This window comes from Podarcis gaigeae (assembly GCF_964106915.1).
Source record: "Podarcis gaigeae genome assembly, chromosome: 2".
Classification (NCBI taxonomy): domain Eukaryota; kingdom Metazoa; phylum Chordata; class Lepidosauria; order Squamata; family Lacertidae; genus Podarcis; species Podarcis gaigeae.
In genome coordinates this window covers 87327578-87347843 of record NC_139679.1, presented here as the reverse complement: position 1 = coordinate 87347843, position 20266 = coordinate 87327578, and the positions used below count along the sequence as shown (strand labels likewise).

The 20266-nt window shown below is 42.1% G+C and overlaps 2 long non-coding RNA genes across 2 annotated transcripts in view; one reads left to right on the top strand and one right to left on the bottom strand.

Annotated features, from left to right (window-relative positions):
* LOC310836497 overlaps positions 1–20266 on the top strand; it is a 273260-nt gene that overhangs the window by 13381 nt on the left and 239613 nt on the right. The window contains exons 3-5 of the long non-coding RNA XR_014560094.1: positions 2807–2840; positions 4396–4534; positions 5556–6153. This is a non-coding gene — a long non-coding RNA (uncharacterized lncRNA). The remainder of the gene's footprint in view (positions 1–2806; positions 2841–4395; positions 4535–5555; positions 6154–20266) is intronic.
* LOC310836491 lies at positions 7192–19347 on the bottom strand. The gene is made up of 5 exons (XR_014560092.1): positions 19193–19347; positions 15209–15266; positions 12828–13010; positions 10053–10294; positions 7192–8244 (listed from the first exon to the last, which is right to left on the bottom strand). It is a non-coding gene; the product is annotated as an uncharacterized lncRNA (long non-coding RNA).

The window sequence follows — 20266 nt, the reverse complement described above, 5'->3', positions numbered from 1 at the left end:
TTGTGTGGTAGGGGAGAAAGAGCTGGACCATGAATGGCTCATAGCAGGATGAATTTCATAGTCTTTTTTCCTCTTCCCTGGGGGACCAAAACATATACATGCCATTTGCTCTGATCAAGGTGCTGGGCCCGAAACCAGGGGATGTAGTTCACACCACACCTTTGTGGCCTGCTGTCTGTGAATGCAACAGAGAGCTTCTTTAATCTCTTTGTGCCCCAGAGTCTCTTCTGTAAAATCAGGGTAATAGACTTCCCTACTGTTTTGTGCAGATATACATTTCTTCATGTTTGTGAATCACTCAGATATCCCAGTAATGAGGCCCATAGAAGTGCTCTAGACAGAGCAGATGCATTTATGGAACTACGACACAAATCCCCAGTCATCATTACCCAGAAAAAAACCCTGCTGTTCCTTTTCTATTTATGTTTCTTTTCTCTCTCTTCCCACCCACCATCACAGTCCCCCCCAGTCGACAAACTTACCTCTCTGTGATTCAAACCATAGTCTTTAAAATGTGCATTATATTGACATTTATATAGTACATTTCTTACACTTACTCTCAAAGCTTTTTACAAAGCTATGAATTACATACCTGTCACCCACTGAATTCATTCATGCAAAAGAGAGGCAGTCATTACATGCTTGGCAATAAAACTCATAATGCCACCCACCATTGAGCTTTTATATGTGCACACCAAAGATATAAAGTTACCTCCGTGCCCTTGACACCATGAATACATCAGAGGAGGATAAGCACATAGGGAGTTAATGATGGACGGGAGGGACAGGGTCTCTAGCCACTCTGAGGTGTGAATATGAAGCATATATTTATTCATAAGCGGCTATGGGTACAGGTTTAAAACTGTCTGATTAATGGCCAGGTGCCTTTTCCCAAATTGGTGAAGGCTACTGAGCATGATACACTACTTTGCTTTTATATCTCTCCCTTCAATCAACAACTCCAAAGCACTTTGCATGCACTAATTAATCCCCACGTTTATGTACGTGAAGATATTCTCTTGCATTGAGACTAGCTCAAAGCTAAACACTGAAATAGGGAAGGCAGGTGGAAGAGGACTGCATGATCAAGAAGTGGAGCCAATCCCAGGCTCTGGCCAGAGTGAAAGGGGTGCAACTTCAGAGTAGGTCTGAGAGAGAACTATCTCTCTCTCTCTCTCTCTCTCTCTCTCTCTCCCATCCCACGGGCAGAAATTAAGGACCATTCCCCCAGCGCCATATGATAGTTTGTGGTTACTTCACCTACTCACCCTCAGTTAAAAATGGCCTAACTGCAGAGTCACTGGTTAGCAGTTCTGTCAAGTTCTGTTCTCAAGTTATTGTTCTGTTGCAACTTTAGGTGTTGGTAGAGCAGGAATATTGGACAGGATCTATAGTCAAACAGGGAGAAACCTATAATGGCCCAGAAGCACCAACATTCACCCAAGATTGTGAGGGCCCAGCATGTGGCCAGGGGCAGAGGAAGGGGGAGCGGTAGGTGCGGTCTGCCCTGGATGTCACCACTGGGGGAGGGGTGACAAAATGCTGGGTGGCACTCACCGTGGGCCCTGCAGCGCACCCAAGCCACATGTCTCTCCTAGGAGAGACACAGTGGCTGGAGCACATGCAGGCTCTGCGCTGCCCAAACGGTTCGCCTGCTGTCTCCCCCTCAGCTATAGGGCAGCTGAGTGGGAGGAGGGAGGCAGACTCCAGAGGCCCTGCGGTGCCCCTTGGCGCCCAAGCAGCTTCCTCTGCCGCTGCATGTGGTGGCATGTGTGTGTGTGACATAATGCATGCATCATGCATAGCATGTGTTTGACACAATGCGCCCAGCACGCGACACATGAGCGACACTGCATCATTGGAAGAAGGTCAAGTGTGGAGCCCAGCATGGGGCAGCTTCAATGCCCGGCGGCTCCTCCTCTCTTGTGCTCATGAGAAGCTGGCCACTGAAGTTGCTCCACGCTCAGCTCTGCCCTCACCCTCCTCCACCCCCTCAACATTGAGGGGGACTGGTCCCCTCCCAACAGATATTGAGTGGGCCGAAGACAGCTTGGCCCCGGAGAGTTAGCCTCCCTGGCATAGCCCCAGCTCTATCTCAAAGAGCTGAAGTTGGTCACCACAGACAGTTTCTATGCAGGGTCCACTGGAATGGTCTATGCTGGGGTGGAACCCTAATACCCAGCAACTTCCAGTGCCCAGCCAATAGGCTGAGCATGAAGTTTCAGCCAAAAGACAGGCTGCCCTCTGCAGAATCCATGCTCTGTGGTAGCACTAACCTTTATTAAGACCATCATCAATAAAGCAGTGGGCATGTTTTACAGTGTCTTGTGGGCTTCTCAGAGGTATCTGGTTGGCCACTGTGAGAACAGGATGGGCCTTTAATCTGATCCAGCAGGGCTCATCTTATGTTTTTATCTACTGCAGCTTGTGCAACAGGGCCTTTCCTTCCTCTACAGTTCCCTGCAGCCCTTCCACATGCCCCCAAATTCTATGCTATGCAGTTCCTTTTGTGAATCCATGTTGATACCACAGTGTCCAGATTTGGCTCCTCAAAGAAAAGCCCATCGAAACCGTAGAGCAAAATTTGTTGGGAAATTACAAATAATCAAATGATTAATAATTGACCATTTGCAGGCTTGTTTTGCAAGTTTAGTTTGGGTTAGCTATGGTGTTTGATGAAAACAGAACAGTATCAATAATTCACATATCCATCAAACACAGAAATATTAATATAACCTCTAAGAGGAGTTCCAGGTTTTTTTAAAAAAAAACTTTTGATATTTTCATTTATTTTATTTATTCACAGAGCAAAACCTTCTAGTGAGGACAACAAATAACAAGTAAATAATCATCTCATCACAGTCATATTGGTTTTGCTTTCAAGTGTTCAATAGTTTAAATTGGTGATCAGTGGGTCCAACCATGTCCCTGTGAAACTTTAATGCAAACACTGTATCCTGTTTATTTGAATGATCACTTTGCCCCATACATACCTACTCAATTGCTTTGATCTATAGAATTTGCACTTTTACAAATGCCACATTTGTTCCACATCTGTGAAGACTTGATTTCTCAGTGTGGCAGCACCTATGCTTTGGAACGCCCTGTCCTCCCTTTGACAGGCACAATTTTTTTAGATGCCTGCTAAAAAAGAAAAGAAAAACTGCTTCATTTCAGCAAGCCTACCCAGACAACAAGTAGCTATGCATACTTGTTTTGGGTTTTTTGTTGTTAATTGATAATAATTATTATTGATAATTATTTTATCTTTTGATTATGCAGTTCACACATTTTGCTAAATAAAATTCAAATAAAGAATACCCATTAACAATGTACCAAACCTTCTGCGAGCTTCAAAGCAGATGGGCGTTTTTGTCATTCCCACAAAAGACTACTGGGTTCTCTTCCGAAAATCATAATCTTGCCGTAACCTTTCTCCAGATGCAGTGCGTTTTAGGGCCAATAATTGAAAGTTATGTTCCAAGTAGTTCTGTGTTTTCCTAAAGGGAACAGAGGTACACTTTAATTCTGTAGACCTATAAAGAGCAACTTCTGTTTTATATGCAACAGCTTTCAAACATGTCAACTAAAAGACAAGTAACAGATGGGTGATGCCACTATAAGGACCTAAGGAAACAAAAGGTGACGGAAGGATGGGAGCGAGGGAAAGATGAGGTGCAGGAACTGAGTTCCTGCTGGGGTGGGGGAAGCCCTGTATATATAACTATCAAAGTGGGGAAAAATAATGAGATGATCTCATCATTATAGTGGCATTTTCTATGGCTATATTCTTTAATCTCTCAGTAATTTCCATGTTATGTTTCAAGGGATGGGATTCTACTTGTTCAGCAGGATAGGGCCCTCATTTTTTAGTACCTTCTCCACGCTAATTAGCCGCAGGCAATCTTGAGGCCATCTCACCAAAGGGAATGAGCTATGTGTTTCTGGTGCATTTAACTACCACAGTGGGCACACGTAGAAGGCACTAGACCTTTTACATGCAAAGCATGAGTCCTACTAATCAATTACGCCTTTCACTCAGTACATACTTCTAATCCTTCCTCTTCCACTGCATTTTCATAATATCTGATGCTGAGGTTGCCTTGAGATAGGAATAAGTCAGTGGTAGGAGTGATACATTTGTGGGCCGGCAGTCCCCCCCCCCCGCCTCCAAAAAAGCATTGTCGGTTAGAACAATGTGTCCTTCCCCCGCATCTCATTCTCTTTGAACCACACTGAGTATGTGTGTTAGGAATTACTTCTTTCTACTTCACTTCCAAATTAACATTTTCATTTCCATCTGTCAAAATGTGGGGCTCTCTGAGATGCAAGATATTGTCTTGTTAGTGTTCCTGTCATAATCATTATATCTCCTCTAATTCTTACCCTTTACAGGCTGCCAATGGTACTGAATGCTGAAAAGCTGATAATAACTGATCCAAGTCTCAAAACAACAGCCACCATTCTAGGGAAATCTGATTATATATCAGATACTTTAAAACATACTTTTTAAGCTCCCAGCGGAAGCAACCAGGTTTGGATCTTATGGTATTTATGTTATTTGCAACACATCAGAAATTTCCTATATATATATTAGGGCCCTCAAAGTAAGAAGTGTATTATTACTGGTTTTCATATCAATAGGATATGTTTCTCAAGAAACCTTCATCTGAAACCTTAATTGGAAACTAAATTGTAGCTTTTTGGTCAGAGGACATTGGCAGACCTTGGAATCTGTGTGGCACCAAAATTCAGTGCCCCTCTGCCTCTCATGCTCTATTCTAGATCATCATTGTGGTGTCCCCCTGTGGCATCCCCAAATCGGTACTTACATTCCAGTACAGGTTGAGTTTGTGGTCCAATGAAAGGAGCAAACGTTTTCAAGTATCATCCATTGCATCTACACAGGAGACGGCTTCTCCTTGTTTTTGAATTTTCAGTTATTGATTTCCCTAGAGAAGAGTTCCACCACTAGCACTTTTAGTAGCTAGAATGGTGCCATTGGTCTTGAAAGAAACACCAGGAAGACAATAAAGTGAAGACCTCCAGCTTGGAACTATTCTACACAACATTTCTATCTAGGCATGGAGGAAATGGCTTATCTTCCAAATGTAGAACCTGTTTTCTATGGAAGAAGGTAAGGGGCAATCAAAACTGCAGAAAGTAGGTAAAACCAGCTCTAGTTCATATGATGACAAGTTGCAGGAAATGAAAGGGGTAAAAGTGAAGATTTATGGGAGAAATGGTGAGTGCAATTACTACGTGTGCTGTATTGATTTAAGAGGATTGTACTGCTCCCAGATAGAAATGGCTTTTATGCGTTTGGGCCTATCCCTGACAAAAACACTTTCTTCTCCGTTGACAAGGCCTTGTTGCTATGGAAATGTATGGCTGGATACAGGGGCACAGGCACGTTTTGATAACACAGGCCTAATGGATGTATTTTTGCAACATTCACAGCTCCTTTCTTCTTATTTTCTCCTGAGCAGACGACCATTTCTTCTATTTGTTGCCACTTGATGAAAAAAATGTCTCTCTCTAATCTTTTAATTTAGCTTAGATTTCCTTCTCCTTCCAAGCAATGCAGTCTGGCAATTAAACTACTTATCTAGAGACTCCATGCTGGGGCTGGTTGCCTGTTGCCTGTTTTTCCTGTCTGTGAATCTTCTTACAGATGCCTTCTCATTGTCATCGTTCTAAAAGCATCATACGTCTTCTGGCTTCTGCTTCATGAAGGGTATGAAAGACCAGCCATATTTCTGATCTATAAAGATGCCAGCTTAAATCGTAAACAATATCACGATGCCCTACATGTACAGTTACACAACCTTTGACATGTGCTTTGCTTCTTCATGAAAGATCAGTTCCTCAGAATACTGCAGAAAGCAAGAAGAGAGGGAGGACCGGCTGTTTATATAGGATTTGGTGGCCAGCCAAATGCCCTCCACAAATGCCCCACACTTGGGTATTTTGCAGAGTACAGTGGTACCTCAGGTTACATACGCTTCAGGTTACATACGCTTCAGGTTACAGACTCCGCTAACCCAGAAATAGTACCTCGGGTTAAGAACTTTGCTTCAGGATGAGAACAGAAATCGTGCTCTGGTGGCACGGCAGCAGCAGGAGGCCCCATTAACTAAAGTGGTGCTTCAGGTTAAGAACAGTTTCAGGTTAAGAACGGACCTCCAGAACGAATTAAGTACTTAACCTGAGGTACCACTGTACGACACAGATCCACTTTCAAAATGCAATAATCAGAAATTTGAAGCTGTGCATATATTTGCAAAGTTATTGTGGTATGAAGATATCCAAGTTGGAAGACATACACAATACACACATAAAAACATAAGAAGAGCCTGCTGGATCAGGACAATGACCCATCTAGTTCCTAGAGAAGTCCACTAGCACAACCTGAGTGTAAGGGCACTCTGCCCTCCCAGGGTTTCCAGCAACTAGTATTCAGAACCATATTGTCTCTGATAGTGGAGGCAGAACATAGCCATCATCACCCTAGCTAGCAGGACCAGTGGTAAGGGATGGTGGGAACTGTAGTCTCAAAACATCTGGAGGGCTGAGTTTGAGGAAGCCTGCACTACATGAAGAAATGCTTTCTTTTATCTATCCTGAATCTTCCAACATTCAGCTTCATTGGATGTCCATGAGTTATAAGAGAGCATAACTTCTCTCTATCCACTTTCTCCATGCTATGCATATTATGCACTTCTATCATGTCACCACTTAGTTGTGAGATAAATCAGCCTCATATAACCAGCATGCTTAGTTCTAGTTAATGCACGAAGGAGTTAAGACCATAGAGAAGCTGTTTTCCTAGACTTAACTAGGTCACATCCCTCACCTTGGATGGAAGGAAGGAAGGAAGTTTCTTTGCTTCTCCTCTCTCTCTCTCTCCTTTTCTTTTTTTAAAAAATATTTATTAAGTTTTCCAGTTTAACAATCCAATAAAGGCCACATTAAAGACATTCTGAATTGTAAAATAATCAAACAGTCCAAATATTAAGCCAAATCATAAATCTTTTTTTTGACTTCCCATGCTCTGAGGTCGGAGGATCACCATAATCTCACATTTGCATTGCTTTCTTAATTATTCCAGGTGGTTCCCATAAATCAATCAAATGTTAATCCTTCGTTCATTTTCACACCTCTGAGTTAATCCAGCAAGTGAGTTATATAAAAACTCTCTCTCTTTTCCACCATGTAACCAAGCAGGAAGGATGTCTGGGAGATCACTCCAAGTGTGGCTTTAGCAAATCCATATTTGTGTTTCTATACAAATAATTTGGAAACACTTAGTCTACTGTGTGAAATCTTTGTGTAATGGAGGTCAGGACTTGATTGCTCTCGACTCAGACCACATGCATGGCTTACAAGTCATACTCCTCAACCTATAGTACTGAGATGCTGTCTAGTCAGAGGGCTTATTATTCCTCCTAACTTATAATGAATAAACTTGGCTGCTGGGTTTTATTCTTCTAATTATTTTATAATATTGTCATTGTAATTAAAGGCAGCATTGCAAAAAAGCATATTTTTAAAAAAAAATTGTTTGTTTGTTCAGGAAATTTCTTTGGCGTTCAATGACTCCAAAAATACCCTGCTAAAAAAATGCAACTACAAATTAATGGAGATGAATTTGGTATTTCAAATTTTGAGCCAAACCATCATGTTTACTTATTGTCAAGTATAAAATATTGGAAACCTATATCTGATGCTAACTATCTTGGGCAACTTTAGAATATACACATACAACACCTTTGGTTGGTTGGACCAAAGATTAGGATCAAAATATTTGAGAATTTGGGAGACACTTGAAACAAGTCCATTAGAAAGATATGGAATATAATGCCTAATAGAAACAAATTTGAGCCATTTCCCCACACTAAATTAACTTCGTGGAGAAATCCAATTTTTAAAACTGCGGGGAAAGATGGTAATATGGAAAAATTGGGTGGAAGCAGGCATATTGACTTTGGATCAACTGATAGATGAGGAAGATGAATTTTATATGTACAGTGTTTTAAGAAATAAATATCATGATCAGATGCATCCCAATGGCAATAACTGCAGCTACAACATCTTGTAACAACAGTGTTTGGACCAGCAGCTTTCTCTCTTGTGGGCGGGGGGTGACTAAAAATCAGTCCTCCTGCCAGGGAAATATCTCCTCACTGATCCAGTGTCAGATATTCCACCTTCTCCTTCTTTAGCAGAGTTTGTCTTTTCTTCCTGTGAAGTAAACACACACACACACACACACACACACACACACACACCAAAGCTTTAATAGTAGAAAAATTTAACATAGTAACATACTAAGAGAAATGAAACATCTTGAGGTAAGTGACAGTTATCCTTTTTTAACTGACAACCTGAAGGGAGGGGCCAATTCTAGAGTACAGCATAAAAGCCCCACCCACTAGAGGCCAGGTATTCTATTAATCAAATTTGGCTTCCATGCTTTTCCTACATTCTCAGCTTCTGAGACACAGGAGATATTAGAACAATTGGTCAAATCTTTGGAAAGAAAAAAAGCAATCATTTCCTATTTGTTATTAATTAGTAAGTTTGATACGCAAACTTTAAGAAACAACTGGAATAAAGAATTGGATGTTCTCTACTACCTAGACAGTAGAACAGTCTCTTAGCTTCCGTAGCAAAGGTATCGATGGATCTCAAACTAAGACTTACACAACAGAAAACAATATTTGGAATCTATTGGACAACTCCTTTGAATTTGTATAGAGAAGGACTGTCTAACGCAGCTCATTGTTGGAGATGTAATAAGGATAATGCCTTTTCGAAACATACATTCTTACAGTGTCCAATTCTCACTAAGTTTTGGGAGAAAGTGTTAGACTGTATAAATATGACTGTACAGAAAAACTTAAAAGAGTACTCCTATGCAAGGAAGAAACTCTGAAATAAACCTATAGCTCTACTAAGTGTAGTGTGAGTCCAGATCCTGCTAAGATTTGCAGACCTTGGAACACAGCATTCTCCTCTATGAACTTGCTTGGAGTTTAAGATCTGCATCCAGAGATCCTTCAGGTTTCCTTTGTCAGGTGAAAACTGGCAGGTGGTGACCAAAAAGAAGACCTTGTCACTCTTTGAAGAGTGTCCTGGGAGACACCAACTCATTCAGCATTCCATAGACTTTCATAAAACGGATTTGCTCGCTGATGCCTTAAATGGCTCTTAATAGTTCTTTAATTTTATTGTCTTAGCGCTATTTAATTGTATTTTATTATTTTAAAATGTGTTTTACTTCTGCTCTTAAATTTTATGACATTTTACGAGGTGGTAATTATTTCTCGTTCCTGCTACCTTTATTTGTTATTTTGGGTATGTCACTTGGTATATTATTTTTATTGACAAAACTGCTCATAAACATTTGAAATAAAACAACTAGGGATGTCACAGAGTTTCCAAAGTTTCTCACCATTAGGGAGTTACAGCACCTGCTGGGCCTGTAGAAACAGATATGGGACAGGCATTTATATGGGAAACCCAACCAGATGGGTGGGGTATAAATAATAATTTTTTATTATTATCAATTATTATTATTTATATAAATAAATGATTGTGTATACGTAAATGGTTCAATATACTGTTTCTATGAAGTAATATAATACTAGTTTTAAAATATAAATATACCAAATCATGCAAATCTAATTCCAGTAACACTTTGCTAAAGTTGTGCTAGTCTACAACTTGACATCAGCTTGAAAATATTCCTTAATGGTGTGAATGCACCTATTTCATTTCCTCCAGAGAGGTTTTTCTCCCTCTCTCATAGTACTGGAAGCTGAGCTCATCCAATAAAGATGATTGATGGGAGGTTCAGGACAGAGAGAAGGAAGTACTTCTTCATACACCACATCGTTCAGGGGGTGAGGAACCTCAGAGACCTGGAGGGGTCTATTGGTCTCCAGGTCTCCTTGACTGGCCTTTGAGACTCTCCCCAGGCTATATGCCAATCACACCACCTCTCCCCAGGATATACCCCTCAATGGCCAGGATCAGGGGCCACATACCTCTCAATGCCATCTGTTGGGAAATGAGAGCAGCAGAAGGGCTATTGCCTTCCTATCTTGCTTGGTTCTTTCAGAGGCCACTATGGGAAATAGGATGCTGAACTAGATAGCCTTTAGGTCTCATCCGGCAGGGCGCTTAGATTCTTATCTGTGATGGGATTATTATGATTTGATCGGTCCTATGAATCCGTTACTCATTGCTTCGGTTGCTGGTAAATGGCTGGTGTCCTATAGGCTGCTGCCTGTTAGAGTACAAAGAGGTAAGGAAGAGCACTGAGCATGTCAGATTAGCATATCAGATTGCAGAATTCAAAATTTATGCATTTGATTTTTCAAAAGTTGACTGGTATGTGTGTGTGTGTTACACACAACAGTTAAAACACACACCCTAAAACAAACTCAGTCAGAACTCAAATGTTCTCAGATTCAAAATATGGATTTCTTTCCTTTCTTTATTTTGACACTTTCTCATTTTAACTCTGTAATAAATTCCCTCTATGTCTCTGCATATTCATATTTGGTCCCCCGTATCAAGCAGATGCCCTGCTTCCTATGATATGCTACTTGTCCTTTCGTAGATTAAAAAAAAGATATGCACACATTTATATGTAGAAATAACTCTTTCATTTGCTCTTTCAGAAAGTGCAGATGAACTGATGCTCATAAATACCCTATTAAGGCTGCCATCCTATGGAGAATTAGGTGCACCTAAGCCCGCTAATTTCAATTAACTCTGCATAAAATTAATCTGGAAACAGGACGCAGAAGCAGGAAAAAGAAAATGCACAATTTTTGCACATGGGCAATTTTTTTGTATCGTTCCAAGTGGGAAAGACTCTCTTCTACTAGTTATTTGATGGAATAAATACAGGAGGTGTATGTTTTATTTATCTATCATATTTGCATTCAAGGTTCTTGGGTGGTACATGTGGAAATTATGCTGTTATCTTAACAGTATTTTTTTGAAGTAGGTTACAGCACAAACCAAAGAATCACTGGGGTGAGAGGGCTTGGAATAGGCAGATCTTGGGTTGTCTTGGTTCAGCTGGGGCTAGACCAGTGTAGCTATCTCAACCGGGTTATGCTGTCTCACCCAGAAGAACTTTCACTTAAGTCCAGAAGCTGGGTATGCAGGAGGTAGGAGACTTACACCTATTCCAAACCAATTTCAGTTCAGGCACATGACCTGGTAACTCGGGGGAATTTATGCTAGTAAAAAAGGGTGGTGTAAGTCAAATTCTGTTTCAGAGCCTTGCTTTCCTTCTGCCAGGCTCAGGTTGCCTCAGCAAGCAGTACACTGCTCCCAAATGGAGTTTGGAATAGGGTAATTTACATCACTGCAACTTAAACCGGTGTAAACTTGACCAGCTTCCTTTACTTGGGAATGCTCTGCTAGGAAATGAAGTGGTTTCTGCTCCAAGGTTGCTTACAGAGCTTCATGGCATGGCTTCTCTCTCCTGCCCGTCCAGGTTGGACGTCACACTGGTTGTACTTCTCAATGGACAGAAAAGGCTATACTCCTGGGCCAGGGAGCCATTAAAGGCAAAAGAGCATTTGTCCACATTAAAGAGTGGCGTTCCAGTTACTCTAGCTAACAGCTTTCTGTCTTCCTTGTTCAGAGATAGTGTTGGGTGAAGCACATTTCTTTCCCAGAGGCACGCTTCACTTCTACATCTGAGATGATTTACTTTAAGGGCAACATGTGAAATGCATGATCACATTTGGATTCATTTAATTTGGGGGGTGGATGGATTCCAGGAGCTCCCTATCCAGTTTGAGACTACAGCACAGGGAAGTGGGATTGACTTTTCTCTTCAAACTTGTTTTTCCAACACCCCTCCCCTCCCTAAAGCTGCTATTTCCTCAGGAGGGAAGTTGTGGAGGGCTATAACTAGCAGTTCCCCTTCTAGGCCAAACAGTAGCTCTGGAAGTATTTACCTCCACCCATTACAAAATGACACAGCAGGAGTGCCAGCTTGTCCCCGCAACCATGGGTGCCTAGGGCCGTGTCTCTGGCACTGAAATTTGTGGGTGCCCAGCCTCTTCATGGGGAATTTTGTGGGTGCTTACCCAGGGAGTTGGCACCTATGTGACACAGTATGACAATTATCAATGCAAGAACCCAACCTCTATGTCTGTGTGTGCGCTTTCTCGAGTGGCATTGTGTGCACGCTGCTGTTCCTCACTGCTCCAACCAGCTTCAACCGTCACTCCATCACCTAAGTTTAAGGTGCTTCAGCGTAAGGCCCCGGACAACACGCAGCCTCTTCTGAGAGAAAATACTTTCTCTTCGTTTCTAAGGCCACATCCACACTATATAGCTCTCACAGTGGTTCAATAGTAACTCTCTTTTCACAGGAAACCCAGCTTTGCAGCTTTGTGAGGGGAATAGGGGCCTCCTAACAAATATCAACACTCTTCCCAAACTACAGTTCCCAAGATTCATTGGAGGGAGCCATGACTGTTGAAGTGGCATAATAGTGCTTTAAATTTCTGGTTCAGATGTGGCTTACAACAGGAGTGCCTGAATGATCCATTAACACCCAATGCAGCAATGGCAGCCATTCTTCGTTGTAGGGCCTTGTGCAAAATACATTTTGTGGGGCTCTCCCAGTTTAGCCATTTGCCTTTCAGTCTCTGCTTTCTTTTTATGCTTTGTGGCCCTGCTCCCACACATGCTTTTTTACATTACCTGCCATAATGCAGCAAGATAATAATAAAAAATTAAAAAGCTAGTAATAATGCCATATGATGCAGTTCCTTATGTAAGCTTACCACTTAAATCTTACATCCAGCGAATATCCCAAACAGATGTGGATGAGAGGGAGCGCACACAAAGCAAAGCAATTCCATCTGTCACCTTGGTCCGCTCTCCTAACAGTGACATTTATATATGGCAAGCCCATGTTTCTGGAAACATCCACAAAGTTCCACTTTGGAGAGCAATCATTCGAGAAACTGTAATAAACCAAAAGTGCACACCAGCAGTAGGAGAGCCTTTACATTACCACTCTGCTCTTAAACATAAACAACTGAAGTGCGGAGGGAGGGAGGGAGGGAGGGAGGGAGGGAGAACAAACAGTAGCTAGCACAGGAAAGTCTACAACTGGCGATGAGGGCTCTTCATGGCGAAGCAGCCAGAAGCACTCCAAACATAGCAGGAAGTCAGGATGCATAGGACATGCAAAACCGATAACACTATGTCAGTGCATGTCTCTGGGAAATTCAGACATGGCACATATCTGTCAGAGAAAACAGAATGCATGACAAAATTATCGTATATCGTCTTGCGGATTTGGTGGGTGGTCTAGAGCCTCTATACACCACACACCTTATGGATTCCCTACTGTACTGCAGAGATTTCAACAAGAACCTAATCCCTGCCCCACACACTGAAGGCTTGCTGGAAAGCAGTGAGCCCCAAACAGCTCGTTTGTACAGTGACTTAACAGCTGGGAATCCTCCCGTGCTGTGGGTGCCTTGTAATTATTTCATTTATTCTTCACGGCGCACGAACCCTGTTCTGTCAGCGTGCCGCACAGATTGGCAGTCATAGTTCTCGGGGCTATGGAGAATGCGCACTGCGCGGCTGTGCCGGGGCCTCTCTGCTTTGTGGCTTAGAGGAGCGCAAGCAAGCTACAGCTGGTGTCCCCAACTGGGAGCTGTAGGCGTAAGCGTAAAACACACTGTTATGACTGGAGGTGAAGTGTAGCAGAAGATGATGATGTGGGATGGTTGAGTGGGTGTTTATTAGCTTTTTTTAACCAGTTTGGCATTTCCTTCCACTGTTGTACATTTTTAAATACTGTGCTGCCTCATTTAACTAAACGGCCCTAGGGAGAGCCAAAACATTTGGATAATCAGATGCCGAGATAGGCTAACATTGATCATGGAAGGATGTAGAGGTCACGTAGGAGATTTCAGCTATCCAGGAATTTTGGTTCTGTGAGCTACATGTAACAGAGATCCGACTCTGAAATGTTTCTTTCTGCAGTAACTGAAGAGACAAGACAAAGCTATTTCCCTCTTTAGAATTCTTTTTTCCCCCTCCCCTGCCACCTACTTACAGTTTCTGTCACAAAAGCCATGAATTTCTAGGGAGTTGCTTTGTTCTCTGAGAGAAGGTAGCATAAAATGGGTGTGTGTGTGTTCTTAAATGTATTACATTTCTTGTCATCCTTGCTTTAGTTTTTTAAATGCATTTATTCGTTTATAAAAAAATATTTATAAACCATCTTTTGGTCTTAACAAAGCCCCTCAAGGCAATGCGTAAAAGTGAAGACGTTAAAGGCAACCGTTAAGAGTGAGGGAAATTGTGTTTATGGGTGTGGGTGGGTTTAAGTGGATGAATGTGCGCAGGTGTAGCCTGATTGAGGGATGGGTGCCTTAGTAGGTGTTGAACTTGTGCAGGTATTGAAGAATAGAATCCCATTGTATGGTTTTAGATACACTATCAGTTTTATTGTTTTCTACACAGTGTTTACTTTTGATTTGCTTGTAAACTACTTGGGTGGGTTTTTCCCCCAATGAAAAGTTGAACATAAATAGTTGAAATACTTGAAGAAGAAAGCCATTTTTAAACAATAAGCCAGATGAAGGACAGACCAGAAAATATCTTAGAACCAGGAGGAGCAAAATCAAAGCATCGTTGAAACGATTGAAAGATATGCAGAGCCAAACATTTTTACTGCCGTTCTAAAAGTAGGCAGCAATGGAGGGCAGGGCTCCTACAGACAAAGGCCTGTCCTCTGTTCCCACCAAACTCACATCCTAATGTGGTGGGTCACAAATTTATTCCGCACTCTTAGGCTACAACTGCACCAAACCTTCAAAGCGCTATTCTACCTCTAACAGTCATGCATGACAAAAGAATCATTGGAACTATAGTTTGTTAAGGGTGCTGAGAGTTATTAGGAGACTCCAAGTCACCTCACACAGCGACACTTCTCAAAGTATTTTATCTATTAATTGTTCTACCCAAGGAACTGTGGGAATTGTAGCTCTGCATGGGAGCCCTCAGAATTTGCATGAGTAGGGACATACAATACAGAGGTGCCTTTAGGTAGGTTCTGTGCAAACTTTCAGGAGGATAGACGCAGGGTTTAGGGAGTGATAAATTTTAAAAAGTGTAATTGAAGCTTTTGAAAACAACTTACTTTGTTTTCTGCTCAGTCTGTACTGAAGTCAAAGTCTTTCTACATCCTCCCCAAAGCACTGTGATTTGAAACAAAAGGGCAGTCTTAATGAAGTAATTCTGTCCGTCAGAGTTGTCCATCAAAGAACCATACTCCTCTTCAGGATTCCCCTTTCCTCTCTGCCTGGAAATTTCTATTTATGGAGAATTGGGGGGATGTTGCAAAAAATGTATAAACAGTGGTGGTGATTGGGGGGAACAGGTACCTCCCAAGTCCTCCCAAGGGCTAAAGCAGCTTCAAAGCCTCAGAGCTAGCCTGCTTCACCTTCGACCACTTCTGATTCTAAAATAGTCTGAATATCTCCAGGCAGATATCCTGACCTTGTTGCTGTTCCTTTATGTAAGGCTAATGTACAGTATGCTTTTAACAGTTGAGACTTTTGCATTTACATTTATTAGGGGCCTTACCTCAGAAGCTATGTTATTCATCTCGCTTTCCACCGTGACGAAATAATGTAATTTACGTAATCTATTTCATAATTTACACTGATGTCATACCTTGGGTCATTATGTGATTCCGCCCCATTCATTTCCATGCAGAGCCAATGCAAGGCAAATGGAGGCAAACATAATGAGTTGTGTATCATTTGTACACTAGAAACAACAGCAGCAACAAACGCCAGTTGTATTCACTGAACTGATTTCCATTTCAGAGATGGGACGAACAAGGGAACACCAGCAATTTCCACTCCTGTTTCTGTTCTCATAGTAATTTTCCAACATTCCTAATATTTACTCATATTTACCAATAAGTCACTTACAGTTTTGTTCTTAACTTGTTGAGAATTGCCTCTGAAATTTAACTTCAATGTGAGTCTCTTGAGCTCATACCCCAAATAAATGGATTCTCAGCCGCATTACATATGCGCCACAAATCACAGCATTATAATTCAGGACATATCCAGAGAAGAGCTTCTGGTGTTCTGAGTTTGGCTTCTTTTAGGGCCCAAGATAAGCCCAGGAATTAATTAGCCACCACCTCCCTTGCTTCCTGCTTTTACTTTTGATTTTTGTCTTCTGCCACTGTTCTCTATGCCTACAATGGCCTCCTCATCTTTATCCCTTAGGATACCTCTTTTAAAATCTTCCTTCTTGAGTTTCACTCACTTTTTTTTTTTTACTTTGCTTTAGCCATACCTGTCAGCACAGTTAACCATGCTGTAGTTAACCCCTTCATCTCTGTTCCTTTTTCAAATCCTTTCTTCCACCTCCACATTACACGTCTATAAAAGGGAAGAAAACATGTGTGCAAGTACACTGATTTCACCTATTGATATATTTTTCAACAGTATATTCAAGACAACATATGATTGAACAAGAATAAAACTGTAAAACCTCGTGGTAAAACAAGTGAGAAATGCTGAAAACACGGGGGGGGGGAATACAAAGTGTGCAAAAAGCAACATTGCAGCAGTTAAAACCAATTAAAAACCATCTGCCAAGATTTCAAAATATGTACACAAAAAAAGTTGTTAGGCAGGAGAAAAGGCCACCTGAAAAAAGTATCTTTAATTCTTGGTGAAATAGCAAGCGAAGGAACCAAAGAGATGTCTCTGGGAAGGGAATTCCATATCATGGGTGCTGCCACTGACAAATTTCAGCAAAAGAGGTGACAGAAGAAAGGGTGCATCAATCGGTATTTCTAGATGGGAAGGAATATATGGTAGAACATGAGTTCTGCATGAGCTTCAAGAGTCCACTAGTTAGTTCTGCCACATTCACATGTCTGAAAGATCATCTCCATCCCTATTGGCTTTCTTGGATGTTAAGATCTGCAAAGGGGCTCTCTTGGTATTCCACCACCCTCACAAATGTGGGGAACAATGGCTCAGGAAAGGGCTTTCTCTGTGGCAGCTGCTAAATTGTGCAACTCCCCCCAACCCACACAGTTGCATCTTGCACCTTCCTTGTACAGTTTTCACCACATGCTGGCCTTTGACAGTCAGGGCTGTCTTACTCATAGGTGCTAGGGGTGCGGGGTACCCGGGCACTGGGCTCTCAGGGGCGCCAGGCCGAGAGTCCGGAGCTGAGAGTTGTGTCTGGGGAAGTGCCTGCCTGTTGGTTGGAGCACCGCGGCAGGCGGCTCTGGGCCGCAAGTTCAGGGGTGACCAAGCCAGCGAGACGCTGAGGTGGCTGGCCAGCAACCCCCTCCTGCACGCCTGGGATTGGGCAACTTGGGGGGGCGGGCGCTGGGTGGATCTTTGCACCCTGGCGCCACATATGCTTAAGACAGCCCTGTTGACAGTTAATGTCTTTTATTTTGTGGGACCCACTTCTTTTGGTAAAATTCATACTGTTCTGTTCCATTTCAAATGGTGTTATACTTGTTTCATAATTGCTAACACCTTTATCGGTTCTTCCTGTTGTCTATTTTATGACTGTAATCCACCTTGGGACATTATGGTGAAGGGCAGGTAAGAAATCTTATAAATAAACAAGTAATGTTTAATAATATGCTTTTATCTCCTATAATGTGTGAAGAACCCTCTGATAACAATCATACAAGGAGCAGAGACCATGATTAGTAGGAATGTAAGAAGCTGTATTATACTGAGTCAGACCTTTGATCCATCTAACACAGTGTTGCCTACACTCAGGGCCGGCCCACCCATGAGGCCAAGTGAGGCAGCTGCATCAGGTGGCAGGATCCACTAGGACAGCAGATCCCAATGTCAAACTTTCTTTCCCCCTTGTTCCTGATGTAGTTCTTTCCTCACCCCGTGGGGAAGGGGTCACCATGTTGGGGTCCATCTCAGGTGCCAATATCTTTGGCTGGCCCTGCCTAAACTGACTGGCAGTGCCTCTCCAGAGTTCTTCTGCCATGCCTGGAGATGCCAGAATTTGAAACTGAAGCCTGTTGCCTGCAAAGGATGTCCTCTGCCACTGAGTTATAGCCCTCTTCTGCTTCCATGTTTTATTCAGCTGCATGCATTTTTTATTATTATTAAATGTTAAATACTTGTAGTAAGTAGCAGTAGCAGCAATTCGTAACTTTGGGGGCCACTTGAGAAGATATCCTTTGTGTTAATTTCACTCCTAAAGGTGACCTGTATAACTGTTTTAAATAAGCAGAAATAAATTAATTTATTAAACTATTTCAAAACTGCCCTTCATGGAATGTCACCCTCACAGGGCAGTGTGTAAGAGAATAACAGCAAAATATAATGCCATATAAAAGCACAGATTAAAACCACACTGCACCTTTTTTTTTAAAAAAAAAGCAGTAACAATTAATCAAAACTTAGGTGTTAATTAAAATCACATATAAATACTTTCCCTAGAAGCTAGATAGGAATGTATGTTTCTTTAGGGTATGGGTCATTGTGTTTCAGGACAGAGCTCAAACTCCCCACAAATCAGGGCTTTTTTCAGCTAGAACTTGCAGAAACTCAGTTCCGGCACCTCTCAGATGGGTTCTGTCACCTCTCAGGTGGTCACCATTGCCATTCTAAGAGAACAATGGAGATGTTCATGGTGAGTTCTGGCACCTCTTTTTCTAGAAAAACAGCACTGCCACCCATCATTATCAAAATGGCTCCACCTCCTTAGAGTGTCATCTGTAAATAATATGCCAGACATGTTTCTTCCTTCCCAAGCAGGGTGGGACGTAACTTATTTCCTAATTACAAAAGAATATAGGATAAAAAAGAAATTATGACTGCCAGATGGTGAATTGCTGCTTAGCAGGAACAAGCAAGGAGAGGACTCAGTCAATCACCGGGTAAGTGATAAGGCAGCACAGTGAACTACCAAAGAAGAAGGAAGCTCATTACACCAGACACTAAATTATTGTTATAGAGACTTCTACTTCTTTCCCTGCTTCTATTTTTTATTCTAAGCCATAAAGCAAGCAATTCCACCAAGGCCCTCTTTTAAATGATTAACATTTTCATTTTAACTTTTGTTTTTGATTGTATTCCAGCCATTAATCTTACTTGTGTCTTACCCTGCCCTTCTCCTCTTCCCTTCTTTTAAACAGGCTTCATTCATCTCAGTGTGCTTTGCAAGCCACGGTAGTCTGTTCTGAAGGTGTGGAGCAACACTGGGTTGCTATGGCAATGTGGGCTTACCACACAGCAAGGCCATAGCTGGATTCCACCGTAAGCAGGACTTGGTGGGAACTGAGCCATCTGAGGGGGCTTTGTTCAGAGAGAGGCACTTCTCTGAAGATTATTCCGAAATGGCATCAGTGTGACCTCTAAGCGACAGAGTTCATGAAAGAACTTCAAATGAGCACGTTAAAAAGGTGTGCATGGAATTATTGGGAGCCTTTCCTCTTGTGTGTAACATGGTGCTTTCTCACCTTGGATACAACATCTAGTGCTCAAAGAAGAGAAAATACTAGGTCATTAAAGGAAAAAGGGGGGGGGAACTCTGGCAAGAGCTAAGGAATATTTTCAGAGCTGGCCTGAGGAGTTATGTGTCTAACTAGTTTCAGGGTAGGGATCAAGGCTAAAACCCTAAATGAAACTGTAATGCCCCCAAAATCTGGGAAATTGTATTTTCTCCAGCCTCTGATGTCCTAACGAATGGACCTCAGAAACGGATGGTTTGTTGTCCCTACAGTGCCTCTGTTCTTGTTTGCTCTGGCAGATCCCCCTGGCAATTTTTATTGATTACATTCACCCAGTGAATTTCACTCTTGATTGGACATTGAACCCTGGTCTCCCAGGTCTCAGTTATGGCTTCCTGCAAAGAATCCTGGGAAGCGGTAGTTTGTTGACGGTCTCCCAACAACTCTCCTCCACTCTCCTAACAAACTACAGTTCTCAGAATTCCTTGTGGGAAGCCATAGCTCTTAAAGTGGAATGGGATTGTTTTAAATGTATAGTGCAGTTGTGAACTAGTCTGAAAAAGGGGCAAATGGCTTGTTCATTTGTAGTCCCATTGGTGGGAAATGGCTTAAGAAACCCCCCTCCCCACCCCCACCCCGTTTGACTCTGGCAAATAAAGTTGGTTTAGATCCACATAAGCCGTTACCTGGTTGGTTCTGTACTACTTGGATAAAATTCCCGAGGAG